This window comes from Mustela erminea, chromosome 6, assembly GCF_009829155.1.
Source record: "Mustela erminea isolate mMusErm1 chromosome 6, mMusErm1.Pri, whole genome shotgun sequence".
In the NCBI taxonomy this organism is placed as follows: Eukaryota; Metazoa; Chordata; class Mammalia; order Carnivora; family Mustelidae; genus Mustela; species Mustela erminea.
The window spans coordinates 47808915-47830835 of record NC_045619.1 but is presented as its reverse complement, the minus strand read 5'-3'; the positions used below and the strand labels follow the sequence as shown (position 1 = coordinate 47830835).

Genomic DNA, 21921 nt, shown 5'->3' with positions numbered 1-21921 from the left:
GGATCAATATGGGGAAGGGGAGAAACAGGAGTGGGCAAAGAAGAAGACTGGACTAGAGTGTGGTCACAGTAAGCCCTGGGGCTGGGAAAGTCCTTCAGAGTGGCTCTGCGTTCCACCCCATCGGCCAGTTGACATCCCGCAGGGCCGTTATGTGACCTCGCATGAGGTGATTGTCCTCTGTTGAAGGCAGTTCCCAGGGGCTGAAGGCTGTCCACTGCCAACAGCAGTCCCAGCAGCTGAGGGACCGAGCTTGGCTCAGATCTGAGTCAGGGATCTGGGCAGCGCAGCAGAGACACTGATAAAGGATGCTGCTAGAATACAGAAATGTCTGTCATCTTTGTCTCTGGCTGGATCCTGGCACGGAGCTCTTAAAGTTCTTGGCATTCCCTGAGTGATAAGATGTGTTTCATCGTTCCTAACAAGTGCTTTGATTGCACCTAAGTTTAGGCTGACAAGGTGACTTAGGGTGGGACCACTAGGTCAACTTGATGGGGCTGGTCACCAGAAAGACCAAGTGATTTGAAAATTGCAACTTTGAGCTCCACCCGCCAACCCCCGCCCAGGGAAGATGATGGGGGTAGAGATTGAGCTTTATATAAAATTTCCAATGAGATTGGTGAACATGTTGAAGTGCTTGGGAGAATGGTGTGTCTGCAGCGGTCGTAGAAGCTGCGGGTGCCCCCACCCCTCACCTCATTCACATCTTTTGTCCACACGTCTCTGCCATTGGCTGCCTCTAAGTTGTAACCTTTATAATAAACCAGTAATCATAGATAAAGTGCATTCCTGAGTTCTGTGAGCAATTCTGGAGCCTGAGGAGGGGATCATGAAAATCTTTGATTTATAGCCCATTGGTCAGATGTCTGGGGGGCCCGCCATTTGCAACCGGTCATTGAAATGGGAAGGATCTTGTGGGACTGGGTCCTTACCCTGGGTGGTCTGCACTAACTCTGAGCAGTCGGTGTCAGAATTGAATTGAACTGTAGGATGCTCAGTTGGAGTTGGAGAATTGACTGTCAGAAAAGAACACCAGGCAAATACTTGATCAATGGAGTTGTTCTGTAAGTCAAAAGAAAAATAAAAACAGTGCCAACACACAGTGGGCAGTCAGTAAATATTTCCCGAATGAGAGAAGGAGTGCTCACCCTTTGCCCCAAAATCTTGACTACAGTTGTTGGTTGGTGCACCCGGTTTCGATCTGCCTTTAACTATACTTGAGCAGGATTCTTTAACTCACAGCTTTATGAGAATAGCAAAAGGATTAACAACTGAACCCTCAAAATGCAAAAGAGCTCTATTCTGGCACAGTTTTATGGATATGAGCTAACTTTAAAGTGTGTGTGTGTGTGTGTGTTGTCGGAACTATAAATAACCCCCCTCAGGAAGGCATTGGTGAGATGGTTGGGGGTGGGGGGCTGGGGTGGGAAATATCAAGCAAGCCAAGGACCATGATTAACTCAACTCTACACCTGAGGCCCATGGCCTGTGAAAGGAAAACCTCTTGGTCCCTACACAATGCGGATCCTCTTCTCTCTTTAACCAGGTTGAACACCATCTGCCCACCCCCCCGGGCCTCCCTCTCTCCCTGTCAGCTTCTGAATGGCCAACTCCAGCAACAGGGGTTTTGTGCACACAGAACGGGATTCTCAGTTTCTGCCTGTGATTTCTCAGACCTCACCCTTCAAGTGCATCATCACACTGAACAGATTTCTAGAGATTTGCATGGCTGCCGATGTCTTCCTGCAGATGCCAGCTGCTGCTGCTGTTGTGTGAAAGGCACACCCCTCTCTTGCTTGCCTCTGAGCTCTGCCTCTGGGCTGCAGGGACGCTGCAGGATTTGACAGCTGCTCTGTCCTTTGGCCAGGAGGGTAGAGCTTCCTGGCGGCACACGGCCTACAAATGCTCCTCTTTGGCCCAGACTAAAAAGTTCCTAGGATCAATTCAATAGGTAACTAACAAGAAGATACAGAAAATGCAGCCCAGTGCCAAGGGCCTGGCTGGGGCTGGGTGTGATGGGCGAATGGCAGGTCATGCCTGCATTTTTGTGTCTTCCTGTAGCATCACCGTGGGACTCAAGAGTAGGAACAGAGACTGAGAATGGACTCGGTGTTGGGAGTGACTCACTGAGCCTATCGGAAAGCCTGGGGCATTCAGACTCCATGCTGGTAAGAAATTCCAAATTGAAAGACTGCCCATGTTATCCAGGCTGAATGAAACACTCACGTATTCAGGAAAGGATCCATATCCCAAGGGAAGGACAAAGGCTTAACTAATTGGAGGTGCTAGGGATGGGGTCTATAGTGTCCAGAAGATGAATTTCAATATAAAATTATCAGGAATATAAAATAGTAATTTCATATACACATCATATAAAAGCATGCTATATTTTTATCCATCTTTTTAAAGATCTTTTTTTTTTTAATTTTACAGATTGAGAGAGAGTGGGGGAGGGGAGCAGAGGGAGAGGAACAAGAAGACTCCCTGTGAGCACAGAGCACAGAGCGGATGCAGGGCTCGGTCTCACCACCCTGGGATCAAGACCTAAACTGAAATCTGGAGTCGGACACTCAACCAGTTGAGACACCCAGGCACCCCTGTTTTTATCCATCTTTAATCTCCTACCTAAAATTTAAAAATAAAAAAAAAATTAAAATATGAGCGTATTTTCCCTCCAGCTGACATTTCAAAAACAAACAAACAAACAAACAAACAAACAAACAAAAAAACCACTCTTCAAAAGAGCTGTCCACAGGTTGCCTCTGATTCCTGGCCTGCTATTGTCTTGTATCCACTCCGATCAGGTTTCACTTTTATCACTCTGATGAGCCCAAGGCACCAAAGACCTTTTTCTGGAAATGCTTTCCTTGTTTGGTTTCCAGGACCCTGAACTCACTTGGTTTTCTTTCATCTCCCTGGCTTTCCCCCTAGTCTCTTGCGGGTCCCATCTTTTCTTCTTATAATCCTACTGCTATGATGCTCTAGGGCTCCATCTGTCTCTTCTCCACGCGTTGGTTGTCTCATCTGATCTTGTGGCTTTATTTGCCCTATGACTCCCAACTGTATACCTTCAGCCAGTCTCTCCTCTCAACTCTGGACTTGGATACCCAACTACCTTCTCTTTCCCTACTTGTATGTCTAATAGATATCACTGTTCTGCTCTCCCACTCCAACCCATCTTCACCATTAAACCCACTCCATCCATAGTCTTCCCCATCTCAAATGATGGTAATTCCATTATTCCTAGTCATTTAGGCCTCAAAGCTTATAGTCATCTTTGACTCTCTTTCATGCCCCACATCTAATCCACCAGGAAATCCTATTGTATCAACTTTCAAAATATATCCAGAATCTGATTGCTTCTTCCTAGTTTCATTCCTAACTGCATGGTCACCATAATTTCCTCCCTTAGTTGTTGCTATTGGTTCCTAACTGGTCATGTCACTCCTCTGCTCAAAATCTTTTAGTGGCTGCCTATTTCTCCCTGAATAAAGGCCAAAATACTTTCAGTGACCTACCAAACCTTATAGGATCTTGCCCAGTTTCTGCTGATCTCACCCTTTATTTTTCTCCCTCTCACTCACTCTTTTCCAATTTTTAATTTTTTTTATTTATTTATTTTTTTACTGTTCCTTGAACATAGCAAGCATGCCTCTACCTTAGGGCTTTACACTGGCATTTCTTCTCCCTGGAATGTTCTTCCCCACAGTTGCATGTCTCACCCCCTCAACATTTTTGAGTCTCTTCAAATGGCATCTTCTCCATGAGGCCTTCCTTGAGAACCCAATTTAAAACATTCATACCACACCACATGTATTCTCCCTAGCATTCCCAGTCCGCCTGCCCTCGTACTCCTTACCACATTCTAACACACTTGATATCATAAATCATTTGCTGTATCTTGTTTCCCCTATTTTGTTCACTGATTACCAGCACCTACAGCAGGGTTGGCAAATATTAGGATTTAGTCAGTGTTATTGGATGAAGTATACTAGTTACACAATTATACTTAATTATTAAATTTCAATGCAATTATTTTTACAGAACCAATAATTCCATTATTTTTATGGCATATTTTAAATATAGTTACAAACTGTCATTAACAACTACTAATTATTTTCATTAATTCAATATCAATTCGCTGAAAATCCTATAATCCTCTTTTGCAGATTCCCAAGTACCTGTCCTTTCTAAGCATGCACAAGGGAAATTCCGGATCTGTACCCAAACATTGTCTGTATTCTAAATCATAATAACCAGCCTTTGTGGCTCAAACACTGGAACAATATGGCCACACACAGGGTTGTGGGATCAGGTTGCCACGGTAACCTCTACTCCCATCTTCTCTGAGTTTAATTGTTCAATGCTAAAATTGCACATTCTCGAGTTCAGCATGCTTCGACTGTGCCAGGCCTTTGCTGGCAGGAAATTAAATGACAGAGTTATTATTCACCATAATTACTTGCTAATGGTAATTTATATTTAGAAATAGGAGAAAATATAGACAAAGGATATTTATGAGAGCTTTTCAATCCACCTAAAGCTGTTGAAGTATTGGTACTAGCTTTGCACGTTGTGGGGATATGATGTTTATGTTTCTTGTCCCCTACATGCACCATTCTGCCCCATAATATACCTCTACCTTTCAGTTTATTTTGCTCCTATGTAAGATAACTGGACTTGCTTCCTTGGACTCCCATTCTTTGGGAGACTCAAACAAAGGAAAAAGTTGTTGGAGAATATATGATTGACATAGTTTAAGTTGTGGATAGTAATGATCTAGTTATTAAGAGGAAAATGAAGCAAGAAAAAATTGTTTTATTTGGGAAAAGTAAGATAATCATCATTTAAAAAATTGTTTTATTTGGGAAAAGTAAGATAATCATCATTTAAAAAATAGTAAATAGTAGGTCAGGTAGTGAAAATCCATGGCAACTTTTTTATATAACCTTTTCCATTTTCAGAAATATAACTGTAACCTTTATAACTAAGTACGTTTCCTTAATAGTGGAATGAAATTATCTCATTTTCTAGTTTTATCTACGATTTTCAAATCAGCTCCACCTTTAAGCCATAATAACCCCAAGCCTTAACAGTTTCTGGAAGCCTGCATCAAACCATGACAGTGGGCATGGAAGGGGAGGAATGCAGTTGTGAAGGTATTTATCTATGACATGGAATCACCTGTGAGTGGATACAGGTGTGGAGAGGAGGGACTAGGTTGATTGTCAGATTTCTGACAGGAGCAAGTGGGTAGAATTGTGGCTTGGCACTGCCAATCACTGAGTGAAGGCATCTAACCCAGGAAAATTTTGCAAGAAGATGGAGGGAGATCCCATCTGGGGCACGTGGGTCGCGGGGTGAATATAGCTGGTGGGCAGTGGTGCGAGCCAGTCCCACGAGAGGCTTGGACTGGACCTGTAGATGGAGAGTGAATGAGGCCCGCCACAGAGGCCAGTCCAGTTTCCAGAACTTGTGAAAATGATGACTGGGGACCCAACAGAGGCTACATTTTACTCTATTGTATTTCCAAACAAACCCTGCAAAGGATATACACCTATTGAGGTTACACGGACATGGGAGTGGACACAAGCAGACTCCCTGCTGAGCAAAGAGCAGGACACGGGGCTTGATCCTGAGACCCTGAGATCATGACCTGAGCTGAAACCAAGAGCCAGATGTTTAACTGACTGAGCCACCCAGGCACTGAAAATTAGGTCTTTTTAAATATAGATGATTTGCTTTTGAATATCAAAGAAAAAGTGTAGGACATTGAAGCCATCAACATGTAAGTTTAAAAGAGTAAGCTCTTAACCCCGTTGCATTTAAGAATCACACCGACAGCTTTGCAGAAAATATTGATATCTAGGCCAATTACATCAGAACCTCTAAGGGTGAGGGGCACCTGGTGGATTCAGTTGGAAGAATGTGTGACGATTGATCTTGGGGTTATGAGGTTGAGCTCCATGTCGGGTGTTGAGATTACTTAAATAAATTAAACTTTAAAAAAAAAAAAGATCTCTTGGGATGGAAGCCCAAGCTTGGGTATTTATTAAAGTTGCACAGCAGATTCTAGATGCAGCCAGGTATGACAACATCTGGATTAAGCTGCAAAACAAGATTGTGTCTAAAAAGATCATTCCATTGCCTTTTCTCCTCCCCGTTCCTTTACAGATCAAGTCACCTTGACACAATTCCAAAGCATCTTATACCATTCTTTCTAACCATCTGAAATTATTTATGTGTGTATCCGTGTGACTTTTCCATTAATGTCTCCCCCGTTAGTCAGTGAGCTGGGGGATGACAGGGACCCTGATAGCTTTATGCACTTCACTGAGCTCCCAGTACTGGCCTGGCAGAGTGTAGTTGCTCAATAAATATCTGTTGAATGAATAAAACAGTATCAAAATGTTTACAGGTTAGATTGTGGGTATGTTTCACACTGAGAAATAAATTTTGTCTCTTCTCTCCCAAGATAGGTCAGACTCGTCTGAAGGGAGACATGGAGCCAAAGGAGCCACAATCAGGCAAAAGGCTGAAGCTGGAAAAAGCAAAGAGGAATGGAATACACATTCACAAAAAGCCTGCTAGAAAGCCAGGAAGGACCTAAATAAAGCTTCAAATTCTAAAGACAAGAATGAGAACAACTGAAGTCTGGGCTTTGCAAAATGACACAGGAAGCAAGTTCAGAGGGAAACACGAAGAAATTCTATCCCCAGGGCTAAGACCTTTTACTGATGCCCAAGGCCAAGTTCCTGAGAATTAAGGGCACCTATGCTGTCCAGACAAATTCCAAAAGGGCCCTGCAAACCCTGAAATCCTATGACCTTATTTAAAGGTCAAAAAATTGGAACCACTGTGAGAAAGTGCAACCTTTCGTTTCATGAATAGAAATCCCAAATCAGTGAACTGATGTTATGTTTGTACCTTCCCTGCTTCAAGAATCTACATAACGAAGGGAAAGAGGGTTTGAAATTAATAATAAATATAATGCCTTATTTAAAGCATATCTTGAGTTTATAATAGCTTCCAAAAATATAGTGTGGAAATCTAAGTGTGTTATGTAACCTTCATTTCTAAAATGACTCAGACATGTGATTGATTTAGTATTTAAAATAGTCAGTGGTTCAACATTTCAAAGGTTGATTCTAAACACATTCACGTATGGCTGCAGATATTGCCTATCTAGATATAAAAACAGAACTCATTAGAGATTGCCAAGAACACATGAAGAACATCCCACAGTCTGTAAATTAAGGGACAGTTTGCTTTTATCTTGCTATAGTCATTTACTTTCTCATTTAAGACGTCCATTGGACTGGGGTCATTTGGTATAAAACCTTTTAAGTAAAGGAAGAAATTAAGCAAAGATATTTGATATAAAGCTTTAGCAACTGTTTGAAAGGGGGCAAAAGTATAGAAACCCATTTTGTGTAAACAACTAGAAGTGAGAATTCTAGGTGAATTCTGAAAGGTAATAAGTAGTATCATTTTCTGAGACCTTCATTGTATAAACTACATTTCTAATGTCACGGAATTGAAGCAGAGACAGGACTTTACAATTTCCAACTGGCTCCAGAAAAACTGTTTCCAAAAAGAAAGATTTTCTCAGGAAGTATGAATTCTGTCTTTACAAAATGATCTGAAATCAAGGCTGGGAATCAATGAAGCACATCAAAATGGATACCCAGGGAAAGTCCTTTAATCAACAGAAAGGTAACTGTACAAAAAGCAGGTAGGCAATGTTTTCAGTCCCTTGAAATATTTTTAGTAGTATACAGTACACCCATGCAGGGAAGCATTTCCCCCTTATACCGCAGATTTCTTCTCACAAAAAGCTTTCATAGCGAAGAAAGTGAAAAAATGGAGCATGTCTTTCTCTTGCGGGAGTCCCCAGGCTGTGTGGAAACATGGCCGCCATTCTTGTCCCCCAGCGTGATGTCACTTGAGCCTCTGCTGCGAAGACTTCCTCTGGTACATCTTTCTGAGCCTGTTTCTTTGCTGCTGTCTGAGCCTTTCTCGAGACAGGAGCGTCCATATTCCACCTGCTTGTTGCCTGCTCTGCCAATTTGCATCATTTTGTCCACCCGTGACTTGGCAGTGTGACTGAGCTCCCATCCGGCTTCCTGAGCAGCTCCATCGGCCTCCTGGCCATGCCAGAACCCACAAGAATCGGCAGAGGACAGTCACCATCAGCAGAGTCTGGGATTCCGATGTTCTGCACAAACCTCTAGGTAATACCCATCATCATCTGGTGCCAAGCTAGACACGACTGAAGAATAACTGAGTAACACAGATGCTGTTGTTAACTGAGAATGAGAGAGGAGGAAGTGACACAGAAGTCCCAGGCATATATCTTACTAATTATTTATCTGCTGCCTGATTATTCTTACAAAAGAGAAAAGTAGCTCCTTGATGTGAAAGGGGACATCTGACCTTAGAGACTATTGGGAGTCTTGGGTCTCCCCTAGACCAGCTATGTGATCTTGGGAGGTTGTAATTTACTTATCTATACCGAAGTTCAACATTGCTGGGAGAGTTCAGTGAGGGGCCCCTAGAGCTGAGACAGGAGGTGCTTATGTCCCTCTCAACCATCTCAGTGGCTTGGTGTAGAGTTGCTCCAATTCCATCTTCCCCAGGGCCCTCCACTCTGGGGCTCCCCAGCCCTCTCCTAGCTCCAATTTTCCTTATCGGACTTAGTACCTAAATATTCATGATACCTTACAGGTAACATGATACATTATATGATACATTACATACTTTGCACAATACCTGAGAAGTATTCATGACCTGACTCAACATAACTTAGGGTTCCTACCATGTTCTGGAGTAAGCAAAATGGGTACATTCCCTGAACTCATGGATTTACAAGTCAAATTAGAGAAACAGACATTAATCAAAAATGATAGTGATGAATAAGTCACAAACTTGGGAAAGTACTATGAAAAAGAAATGCCACTGGAGAGAATTCCAGGGAGACCAAGGTTTCAAGGAAGGATTTCTCCAGGAAATGATCGCCAGGCAGGGCGCTGCAGGACGAGAAGGAATAAGGTAGATGAAGGGGTCCCTGGGGAGGAGGTGGCTAAGAGTGTGGCATGAAGAACTAAGAGAAGCCAGGGTAGCTGGTTAGCTTGGAAACCTTGTTTGGGATTTGGGCTCTACCCTGAGGACAACGGGGAATCATTGAAGGGTTATAAGAAGGCTGATAGCAAAACCAGAACCGCATTTTGAAAGACACGCTGGGTGCTGTGTGAAGAATATATTAGACATGTGGAAGAGTAGAAGTGGAGAGAGAGTCTGGAGGCTGTTGCCATGATCTGGGTAAGAACTGGTAACAGCCTGGCTAAAGTGGTGACAACCACACACAGAGCTGGATACTGGGGTGAACACCACATGCCATGTCTGTCTCTTCATGGAGCTTATGGGGAAGACATTAAACTAGTAAGCACAGTGGGAGTGAGTACAATAGGGGGTAGAGAGTTCTATAAGCGCACTTAGCAGAGGTTCTAGAATCCTCTGCTGGTACTCCATCCCCTCCTGGGCCTTTTGGCTGGCTTAAAGAGAGTTCTTCCAAGGACAGAGCTTATCCTTGAATCCCAGGTTAGTGGTTCACTGATAAATCAGCTAGTTGTTGACTCATGCCTGGATTTCTGACTACTTTTGGATTTTACCTTTTTGAAAAAGTGTACAACTGCTAAGCATCAAACTGGTTCCAATCCCTGTGCCTTGGTTCTCTCCTTTCCAACCCCAGGTCCAGACTAGAACCCACGGAACACCTAAGCTTTTCAGTTAGGACCTCACTATCAGTAGGTGTGACCAGATCAATATCCCCAGTACCTGATCCGCCCCAGTGCAGGATTCTGTGCAGAATGCTAAACTTTCTCCTGGTTAGACCCCTTCCAAATCCCCCTGGTTCCCAAAATAAAGGATCCACTCTCCTCTAGCTATCCTTGATGAGGCACTTTCATTAAAAGCCATTAGTTCCAGGACACCTGGGTAGCTCAGTTGGTTGAGTGGCTGCCTTCGGCTCAGGTCATGATCCCAGTGTCCCGCATCGGGCTCCCTGCTCAGCGGGGACTCTGCTTCTCCCTCTGCCTCTGCCTGTCACTCTGTCTGACTGTGCTCACTCTCTCTGACAAATAAATAAATAAAATCTTTTAAAAAAAAAAAGCCATTAGTTCCATTAAACACACACACATGCACACACAACAAAGCAAAAACTCACTTCTAGCAATGCAAATTTCTGGAAAATAGGGAAATTATACATGGTCATCTTGGTAAATTAATGACCAGTTTTGTTGCATTATTTTTATCCTGGTGAGAATGTTATATGAACTTTGTTAATGTACGTAAAAGCAGAAAAGAGACATTACATTTGAAAACCACTCATACAAAATATTTATTGATATTCTTTTCCGAAGTAGGTCACTTTCTGAAAAGACTGAAATCATTGTGGCTTTCCTTTTAGATTTCTAAGTGTGAAAAAAAAGGAGATCCTGATAAAAATCCTGACCTCATGAAGTCAACTGTAAGAAAGGCATGAAAATAGAATTTTAGAGTAAGTAGTTAATTATAAAATTCCACACATAATAAAAACAGTTGTGCATGTTTAGTAGTGTATTGTGGAATAATAATTCCACAATTTGCATTGGTGGTACATTAACCAATTCAAGCAAACTTAATAATGACAAGCTTCAAGACAAAAATTAGAGTCTGGCTCAGTTAGAATAATGACTAATTCGTAACTGTAATTAACACCTTGGAAGTTCTCAACAGGGAAACTAGCTGGATGTGTAGCAGTCATGTCATCAGACTGTTTATGTCTGGGATGAACTGCATCAGTGATGTGGGGCACAGGGTACCAAATCTCTATTTTTAAAAAAAGAAAAGACAGGTTTTTTGAAACTAGGATTGATATAGTGATTTGTCTTTACAATATAATTGAATAGATTTTTTTCAAAACTAGGACCCCTGCTTCCCCATCAAACATACTACCATCTTTCTTCTGATTTCTTTGGGAAACTAACAAAAGACACGTGGGGATCATAAACTGTAGCTTCTACTTTGGCTCTCCCTTTGATCTTCCATATGATTGTAGACATTTCATGTAAATAACTTCAATGTCTGAATTCAAATTTGGTTTTTAATTTATACTCAAAGACCAGGAACACGCAGGTGTTACTGAAATGACTGTTGCGTGACTAACGATTTTTCCACATTAGGCACAAATAAAGGACTGCCCTTTGGTTTGTGGTTATAGTAGCTCTTCACAGGACCTGCCTCTGCAGTCTGCCACTGGGAGTCGACAGGAGAGCACTTACCACTCTGATTGCCTTCTCCACTCTCAATCACATGGCCTGCCACACAAGGCATCACAATCTGTCCTTCAGACAGACCACCAAGTGGCTGACTGAGTTAAACATTCATTGCAACTAAACGAGATCATTGCCAGGCAAGGTCATCAATTGTTGGGTAACTAGCTGCCACAGTGGCAAAACCCACCAAATGGCAAAACCCACCCACTTTTGATCTGTTGAAATGGCAGCAGTTTTTGGTTTGGGAAGAAGCAGTGTGGAGTGTGGAATCAGGGTTAGTCTGGAGTCAGCTCAAACTGTGTAGGACTTTTTACTGAGCCTCCTATCAGCTGAATTGTCTTGGACTGTTTTTCAATCTCTTTGACCTTGAATTTCCTTATCTGTAAAATGAAGACATAAGAAAATCTACTTTGTAGACTGTTGCAAATATTTCAGATAAATACATAAAATTCTATCACAGAGACTGTTACATAGTAGGCACTCAGTTAAAGGTAGCTACTTTCTGAGAACCTCTCAACCCATTCTCCCATTGCTGTCAGGTGATACCTTCCTCAAATACTATTTTTATTTTGCCTTTTTCTATTGGCAATCTCCTATGCAAACATGCCTGCCCTGTCCATCATTCTCATGCAAATGGTCCTTGCTTGTTCTTGCCTGGGTTTTCCCTAGGCTGGAAAGTCCTCCTCCTTTGCCTCTGTTTATCCAAATTGTTCCCATGTTTTTATTTGTTTTTTAAACCCAGCCCAAGTCTTAATTCCTTCTTTAGGGGAAGCCTGACTCATTGACTTCCCACTCTGTTTGGAAATGGCTCCTGCAGGCTATACTTCACTCTAACTCATACCAAGATTTCTTCCGTGCTAATCTTTTTTCAACAGCAGATGGTAAGGTCCTTGGTATGGGGATGGTTATTACAAATTATATCTATATCTACCATGGTATTCAGTCTAAAGGCGACCTCATAATAGACTCTCACACTTCTGTGTACAGATACAGCATTGTCACCTTCATGTTAATTTTGCTTGATGAGTCGTTACCTGTAATAGTCATGCTTTTGTTGGACCCAGAACACAGCTTTGAATGAAACAGAAGTCAAATTAGTTTTAAAATCTTCCTTAGAATTCAATTATAGAATCAAAGAAACACCATTTTCAAGCTTAAGTGTCCTATAGAGTTATCTAAATCTGATCCTTGTTATTTTACATTTGAGAAAACCGAGAAGCATAGAGATGAAATGACTTGTCCACCATACCCAGTTCATGTGAGATCCAAAAGGGCAAGTTGGTTTCCTAACTTCCAGGCAGTGACACAAGAAGGGGACAGTCCCAGATATGTCTAGCACTGAGAAGTACACACAATTAAGCGGGTACTCGTGATGGTGAATTGAATGTGTCAACTTGACTGAGCCATGGGCTGCCTGGGTGTTTGGGTAAATATTATTCTGGGTATGGTTGTGAGGGTGTTTCTGAATGAGATTAATATTTGAATTGGTAGAATGAGCAAAGCAGCTTACCCTCCCCAGTATGAGTGGGTCTCATCCAATCTGTTGAGGGCCTGATTAGAACAGAAGGTGGAGTAAGGAAGAGTTTATTCTTTGCCTGTCTTCAGGGATGTTGGTCTTTTCCTGACATTGGGCTTGAACATGGAATGAAACTTGAACCATCAGCCTCTTGATTCTCAGGCCTTTGGATTCATGCTGGAACTGCACCATCGGCTCTCCCAGGGCTTGAGCTTGCCAGCCACTATCTTGGGACTTCTCAGCCTTGATAACCACAGGAGCCAATTCCTTATAATAAATAATATATATAATCTCCTATTGGCTCTGTTTCTCTCTGGAGAACCCAGACTAATACAGTACTCAGCAATGAATGTCAAGGATTGACATTTTCACAGCTCAATAGTGAGAAGGCCCCAGACTTGTGAATCCCAACACCCTGGAACTGAGTCCTGGTTCTGACTCATGCGTTTTCCACAGAGCCACATAAGCCATCTGAATCTCAGTCCTCTGGTTGTAAAATAGAAAAAGGAAATGGGGCTTGGTGTAGCTGCATGGAAGACCATATCGGGGAAAATGGCAGGAGAGGAGAAGCCTGAGACAAGCCTCAGCAAGCTGGAGCAACCAAAGTAACGGAGGGAAAGTTCCAGTCACACCACCAAGAAGCGATCCACTGAAGAAGAAGCTGCAGACCTCCCAAAAAAGCCTACAGAGATCTCCAAGTTTGGATTGGCCATAGGCAGTCACATGGCAAAGAAAGTCTTGGCCATAGCCATCAAATTCGGATCAAATAAGCCTAAAGAAACTGTTCCAACTCTTGCCCCAAAAACCCTGTCAGTAGAAGCAGCTTTTAATGAAGATGAAGATAGTGAACCAGAGGAAAACGCCTCCAGAAGCAAAGAGGAAGATGAAGGGATTGGAAGGGATACACAAACTTCAGCAGGACCAAACTCCTTCAGGAAAGGAAAGCATGGTTTTTCTGAAAGCCAGAAGCGATGGAAGCAAAATATAAAATCTCATCTTGGAAATGTCCATGACCGAGACAATTAAATGAGACATTTTGAAAATGAGGTGTGGGATGAGTGTAAAGTTAAAAGAAACAGTTTCCTTTTTTTTTTTAATAAAGTATCATTGATTTTTTAAAAGATTTTATTAATTTATTTGGCAGACAGAGATCACAAGCAGGCAGAGAGGCAGGCAGAGAGAGAGAAGGAAGCAGACTCCATGCTGAGCAGAGAGCCAAGGACCCTGGGATCATGACCTGAGCCGAAGGCAGAGGCTTTCACCCACTGAGCCACCAGGTGCCCGAAACAGTTTCCTTTTTTAAAGAATGTTAGAAAACTATATTTGGAGCCACCTTTTTTTTTTTTTTTAAGATTGATTGGTTGCGGTACCTGGGGGCTCAGCTGGTGAAGCACCTGATTTCAGCTCTTGTCATGATCTCAGGGTCCTGAGATCAAGCCATGCACCAGGCTCTGCATTCAGTGGGGTGTCTGCTTACCCCTTTGTCCCTCTCTTTCCTTCCGCCCCTCCCTCGCTCTTTGCCCCTCCTCCTGCTCATGTGCACTCACGCGTTCTCTCTCTCTCTCTCTCTCTCTCAAATAAATAAATAAATAAATAAATAAAATCTTTTAAAAAAATATCAAGTGGAGCACTAATAAATGAGAGCTTGAAATTAAAAAAGAAAGAAAGAAAGAAAAAGGAGATGGGACTAGACATACATTCCTTGCTCCTTACCAGGTTGGTACCAGCCTCCAAAGAGATAAAGGATATAAAGGTATTTTACACTTAAAAATTATTAAGGTGTTGTCAGCTTTTCTGAGTGACTTTTAAAATATCACAGGAAGGCTACACATAAATGCTGTTGGCAGCAAATACAAATCAGATTTGTGGGTCTAAAAAATATTCTGGTAGCTTGCTTGTTCCATCTATTTTCCTTCAGGAGGAGCACCTTGAAGCCATTTAAGGTCTTAAATGGCAGAAAGAAGAAAGAAAGAAAGAAAGAAAGAAAGAAAGAAAGAAAGAAAGAAAGAAAGAAAAAGAATTTAGAGCCTTTTGTGTATAGAAGAATTCTCTTGTCTTGGGGAGGAATATCCACAAATGCTTGGGACATTTGCCTAAGTGCAGAGATAAGCTTTTAGAAAGGTAATGGTAAGTTTTCTGCTAGGGTTTTCTGCTAGAGTTTTCCTTGTTATTTTAAAGAGATAAGATATTTTTGTAGCAACTGTTTTCATTCTAGTTTATGACATTCTAAGGCATCTCTAAAATCTCTAAACCAATTACTTTTTACTTACTTTATGGTTAAAAAAGAGGTAGAGCTCACAGAGTATTTTTAGCAAACAGGTAAGATCAAAGGGTCTCAAGGTCAAACAAATCATTTGTTTGATTCCAAGAACACTGAGACTTACAGCTCGATATTAGCTGAATAGCCGTGTGCAATAGAGTGCACGCAGAACAGAAACAGCAGGCAACAGAAAGCACCAGAGTGGAGTCAGAGTTTGGGGAAGGACTGGACTAAGGTCCACGACATCTGTGGCCAATAGAAGTAAAGAGTAAGTGAAGGTTTCCTAACTGTAGATAATTTAGACTTGGCTGGAGAGCACAGTTCTTGGAAACTACCAAGTGAATTTCCAGGAATCAAGTGGCAATAAAGAATGCCATCACCAGAGAAATGGGTGGTGGATAAGGAACATCTAGGGCAGTGATTCTCAATTCTGGCTGTACAATGAACCGCTGGGGAAGATTTTTGCTTAATCATAGTATCAGTCTATCACCCCTTTAGACTCTTATTTATTTATTTATTAAAGATTTTATTTATTTATTTGACAGACAGAGATTACAAGTAGGCAGAGAGGCAAACAGAGAGAGAGAGAGGAGGGACTCGATCCCAGGACCCCGAGATCACAACCTGAGCTGAAGGCAGAGGCTTAACCCACTGAGCCACCCAGGCGCCCCTAGACTCTAATTTAATTGAGAGTCCAAGCACTCCCCGCTTGTGTATGTGTGTACGTGTGTGTGTGTGTGTGTGCATGGTTCTGTTTTAAAGGTTCTCAGTTAACGTTACTGTGTAGCCAGCACTGAGAACCACTGGTCAAGGTTAGTTGCAATTCCTAAGAACTAACAGGCTTAATCATCACAGTTACAAGTGTTTAACTGCTATGAGTAGGGTCATCCCTTCTCTAGGACATTCCCTTTCCCGGACAGTTACTCTAATAAGTTAATATAAAGGTGCTGTTGACTCCACTAAGTTAAGCACCATCCTTGCACCTGGGCAAGCAGAGCCCGGAAGCGGGGCCCCACCCTTCCTCTTTCGTGGCAGCACCTTCCTCAAAATTTTCTAGACCCTGTTGGTGCATGGAACCCCAGGCTAGACCAGGATTTGTGTGGATCCTAGTCCCCATTTCTATAATTTGGGGCACTCTTCAATACCGTATCAGAGAGGTCGGCCAGGTGCCCGGAAGAGCTCTGGTATCTGTACCTTTAGAGTCACCTTAGAAGCCCATGGATGGCTCCTGTTCCAAGAGGACAAATAGTAGCCATATGGCCTACTGGCCAGCAGACATCTTTTCCTCTTGCAATCAATTGGGCCACTGAAATGGTGCTGACACACTGATAACAAGTGACGCAGATTGAGCCATACACCTAGGAATGGTCCTGCCCAAGAGAATCTTAACTCATTCCCTTGAAATAAACCCATGTATCTTTCTGAGATCCCTTATAGTTCCTCCTTTTCCCAGCCTCCCTCCAGCCAAATTCCTTCTGGTATCTCATTCTCTGTAGAGTCTGGATTTCTTGCCTCTAAATCCCAGTGTTCTCAAGACTGAGGCACTAATTCCAGCTAATGACTATCTTGAATGCCAACTGTATACAAAGACCTTCAGATAATGGTGAATTAAGTCTTGTTGACTGAGTCCCTTAAGTCCTAGATATCCAGGATTCTGGATTCAGTATAAACAATTGTCTAATGATATTTCCATACTCCCCTCTCCTGTCCAATCCCTTTTACCTCCTTCTTCCAATAAGCTGATGTCCCAAGTTCAGTCTTGAACACGTGTCTGGTGCTGGTTCCTGTGTTCAGACTTGCAGGCTTAACTGTGAATCTGCTTCCATTCTGGTTCTGGCCTCTAGACTACATGGATTGCCCCTATTGAAGACCATAATTATGACAGATGCTGTACAATTCTTGCTAGAGCAAGAACAAGCATCCAAATATGGACAGTTCTGGGTTTCCCATAACAGGTAATAAAGGAAAAAATGAAATAACTGTTGTTGTTGGTTGGTTCGGTTTTTTTGCTGAAATTACTGGCATTTGTAGAAGTTATGGCCCAAGGTAGTGTTGACAGCAGGAAACTTTTATTAGTCATTTACTCAAAAATAAGTTCTGATGCTGAAAAAAAGAGAAAACTTTAGTATTTACTGACTGCTTACCATATTCCAAGTACAGCCCCATGAGTTGGACATTTTATCATTATCCCTATTTTTCAGATGAGGAAACTAAGGCAAAGAGAGGCTAAATAATGTGTGTGTGGTCAAACGGACCATCAGTAGTAGAGCTGAAGTAGGAGACCCATCTTTCTAACACAGAGGCCTGCCTGTTAACTCCTGACGAGATTAACTTTAAAGATTTAGTTATTTATTTGAGAGAGAGAAAGAGAGTGGAAGGGGAGGGGCAGAGCAGAAGTCTTCAGCAGGCTCCTCGCTGAGTGTGGAGCCCAACACCAGAGCTCTCTCTCATAACCCTAAGATCATGACCCTGACTGAGATCATGACCCTGAGATCACGAACTGAGGCCAAACCAAGCATCAGATGCTTAACAGACTGCACCAACCAGGCACCCCCCCTTATGAGTTTTACTGTAAAGAGGCAACTTTCCTAGCACTTATACCAAATAAAATGAATATTTGAAGGATGGTACTTTCCTTTTCTACTTCAATATGCAAATCCATAGGGTCAGTGAGAATTCTCAGTCAAGAAAGAGTCTAGTGATACATGGAGAAAAATTAAGAATGAATTGTGCATTTAACTAAGAAAATTTCTGATAAACATTAGTTTTTTATTATTATATAGAGATGTTTAAAATATATATTAATAATTTTATTTTAAATACTAAATTCATATGTGTGTCAGATGTCTTATTGTTCTGGCAACTAATGCCTATTTAAGGCTCCCAACTACTATTCTGGTAGGCTTCCTTCTGACAAAGAAATTCAAGAATGATATTGGGGTGCCTGGGTGGTTCAGTGGGTTAAGTCTCTACCTTGGGCTCAGGCATGATCTCAGGGTTCTGGGATCGAGCCCTGCATTGGGCTCTCTGCTCAGCAAGGAGCCTGCTTCCCCCTCTCTCTCTGCCTGCCTCTCTAGCTACCTGTGATCTCTCTCTCTCTGTCAAATAAACGAAATTTAAAAAAAAATTATATTAGGGGCACCTGGGTGGCTCAGTGGGGTAAAGCCTCTACCTTCAGCTCAGGTCGCAATCCCAGGATTCTGGGATGGAGCCCCGCATCCGGCTCTCTGCTCAGCAGGGAGCCTGCTTCTCTGCCTGCCTCTCTCTGTGATCTCTGTCTGTCAAATAAATAAATAGAATCTTTTTAAAAATGATATTAAAGCATATTCCCATCTTCCTTCTTCCCTTACAACTACTCCCCCATATTATCCTCCCACTTGAACTTGGAATTAATCAGAATGTATCTAAATTCTAAGATCAAGTAACAATGGAAAAAGTGACTTATTTTTCCAAGTCTGAAAGCCTGATGTTTATCTTTCCATCTACAGTAGCACATCCGGTCTAAGACAGACTCCCTCCATGATTTATTTATGTAATTGAAGGATTCTTGAGAATTCCCATTACTGAATAGTCAATTAGGAGTTTGTTATTTTCCTAATCTAAAAAATTGCATAGTGGAACATTTAAACAGACTGAAGGAGAAGAGTGTCACTAAAGAACACTCTGTGGTAGATTTTAGATGATATCATTCATTTAGTAACATGAATCAGCACAAGAATCACTTTGGACATAGCACAGGGGAAAAAATGAGCTATTTTCTTCATACAAGAACACAGTAGCAACAGGACCGTAATCTTCTTATGGCTGGTACCTAATAGTAGGTTGGTACCAATAGTAGCTGGTACCTAAACATGTAGGTTGATTATTTCTGAATGAATGTGTAATGTTATTATATCACTTCACTATTATTACTATGTCTATTATTATTTTATTTTATTATTTTTGAGGCAAATATAAATATCTTATTTGATGTTTCAAGGAATCTGGTGGATTTTTTTGGCAGTCATTTTTGATGGACGTATCATTTGAGAAGGATGATTTTATACACTTCTGGGCTCTGGCCAATATTGATTAAGCCCACTGATAACAATTGAACTACTACTTTGAGGTGGTTGCTAAGCAAGACTTTCCTTGCTCTACATGCATATGCACTCTGTGTCTCTTACTGCCCTCTATTGGCTGGAGCAAGATGTGCTGACTTGAGTGGAATTGTTGGTTCATGGACCTCAAGGCACTTAATACAGGTTACCCTCCAGAACAGTCTGGTCTTAAGAATCGACACTAAGATTAATTGGCACCTACCACAGAGTATGATGGTGTGTGAAAACCCCGAAAATATTTCTAGGGATGAACCCAAAACACCGGCAGATGCATTGTTTCTGACAAACTCCTCATCTTGCAAATACGGTGTAGAAGCTAAACTCCGCATGAATCTGAGTTCAAAGTTTGTGCTCGTCCCACATCACCATGCTGCTTCTCTTTCATACAATTAACGCAGGTGTGAGGTCCATCTACCACCTGGTTTCTTCTGTCTAGAACTCTCACATTTCTAGATTAAAGAAACAGCTTTGGTAACTACACATCTTTCATAGTGGGATGCCACTAAATACTTTTTAACACTAGTAGAAGTACAAATAGGAGATTATAAAGAGGTAACAATCAGGAAAATAAATGGAGGAATAGTTAAAAGTGGTTATCTGGTGGAGTGGGGCTGGGAATGGGGAAGAAGGGAGACAAGAGTCTTTTACTTTGATTTCAGACTCTCTTGTACTGTTCAATTTTTGTACATGTGTATGTATCAGTTTTATAATTATCTTTCTAAACTTTAATTCTTTCATAATTAGTGTAGTTTGGAGACACCGGAAGAACGATTTCTGTGCCTGGGGAATGGTATGGTGTTGTGGTAGGTGTATTAGTTAGGGTAAGCTAATTGCTATAATAAATTAATCCCCAAATGTATAATGACTTAAACACCATATAAATTTATTCTCTCTCTCAGAACAAGACAGTTCCAGGTGGTTGATTTGGGGCTGGAGGAGGAGGAGGGAGAGATGGTGTGTTGCACACAGTCGTTTATGGACCCAGAAGGCAGAGGCTCTGCTATCTTGAACATATCATTTCAAAGGTCACCTGAGAATCAACATCAGGAGAACAGAAGGGGAAAAAACATGGAAAAGTATGAATGGGAGGATACTTTGGGGCCAGGCCTGGTAGTGGTACACATTACTTCTGCTCACATTCCATTGTTGGAACTCAGTCAGTTGGCCACACCTAACTGCAAGGGAGGCTGGGAAATATGGGCAGCAGAATGCCCAGGAAGAAGAGAATGTGGATTTTTGGTTAGCAACAGCAGTTCTGTCACAGAAGAAAATCATACTTACTTCAAGAGTTCTTGCTTCTGGGGGACCCATAGTCATGTCTAAAGATACTTGAATGAAAGGTTTCCCCCAAAAAGAAGATGTAGAAGATGGTTTGGGCACATCTCCTTAGCCCACCTCTGATGTCCGCTGAAATTGAGCAAACCCCATGCTCACTGCCAGTGTCCCACATTGACTGCCCTATAACTCTTAGCTCTTCTGCCTCTGGGGTTTTTCTGAAGCTACAAGAGTTCCTTTTTCACTTGTGCAGAATAGTACAGGGGAATTAACATCCTGGGGACAAACCTCAATCAATGGTGGGCAGAGTAGGTGGGCTCTAAGAAACATAGTACATGGACTTTCAGAAAGTTTCCACTACAGTTGAGCCCCCATCACTCAGTGGTAACCAAGCCAGTAATAAGCCATTTACTGACTTTGTCATCCTGTCCTGCAAAACCCTCTGCTTGCTCCTCATTCCTGCTTCCTTAAGTCACCGGACAAATAAACTAACTGAACTCAAGTCCTGGTCCAAGGCTCTGCTTTGGGGAAGAATGACCCAAATTAAGACCAAAGAGGTAAATGCTTCTCCTGGCTTCTCAAGAAAGGGAACCCTAGGAATTTAAGAACCTACCCTGAGGAAGGACTGGGGAAGGATTTGTTCTCTATTTTAGAGTCCTAGGCTAGAATCTGCTAGAAGGTGTTGCTGGTGCAGCTTCGAAGTGTCCATAACAGATTCCTGGCTTCCAAACACTTAGTAACATTCTCTCAAAGTGGGAATTGCACACTTGACAGAGTAAGGCTCCCTCTGGGACTGCAAGAGCCATAGTCTAGGTGATTTGTTTGCAAGAAACAAAGCCTCTCAAGGTGGCTCAAGGAAAGAATTTCATTATGAGAATTCGAGGGACTTCCAAGGAACTCAATGCAGAAAGTACAGTCAGGTCTATGATAACCAGAAATCACTGAGCAGCCTTTCTCCTTCTCTATCTTTCTGGGGACAGTGTGTTCTCTCAACTCTGCTGTATGTCCACTTCAGTCTTTGGAGTCTGGCTTCTAGGTAAGGCTTTTAGTTTCTGCTCTTCCATAGCATCATTTTTTTTTTAAGGTTTATTTATTTGAGAGAGAAAGAGAGAGAGAGAGAGAGAGAGAGTGCACGTGCATAAACACAGTGTGCCTGACTTGGCGGGGGGGCAGAGAGAGAAGGAGAGAGAGAGAGAAGTAGACTCCCCGCTGAGCAAAGTCTGACACAGGGCTCAGTCCCACAACCCATCACGACCTGAGCCGAAACCAAGAGTCAGATGCTCAGCCAACTGAGCCACCCAGGCGCCCCCCATAGGGTCTTAATTCATGTGGCTTTGCATCAAAAATGCATCAGCCATAGCTTAAATGCTGTCTAACCATACTTGAATGCCTTTCCCTGCAGCTGGGGCTTGGTGTGTGGGAGTGTTGAAGAGATGGAAGTCAAACTAGAAAAAGAAG

The 21921-nt window shown here is 42.1% G+C and overlaps 1 pseudogene; it reads left to right on the top strand.

Moving 5' to 3' along the window:
* Positions 1-13338: 13338 nt before the first annotated feature.
* LOC116593471 lies at positions 13339-13854 on the top strand (annotated as a pseudogene).
* Positions 13855-21921: the final 8067 nt, after the last annotated feature.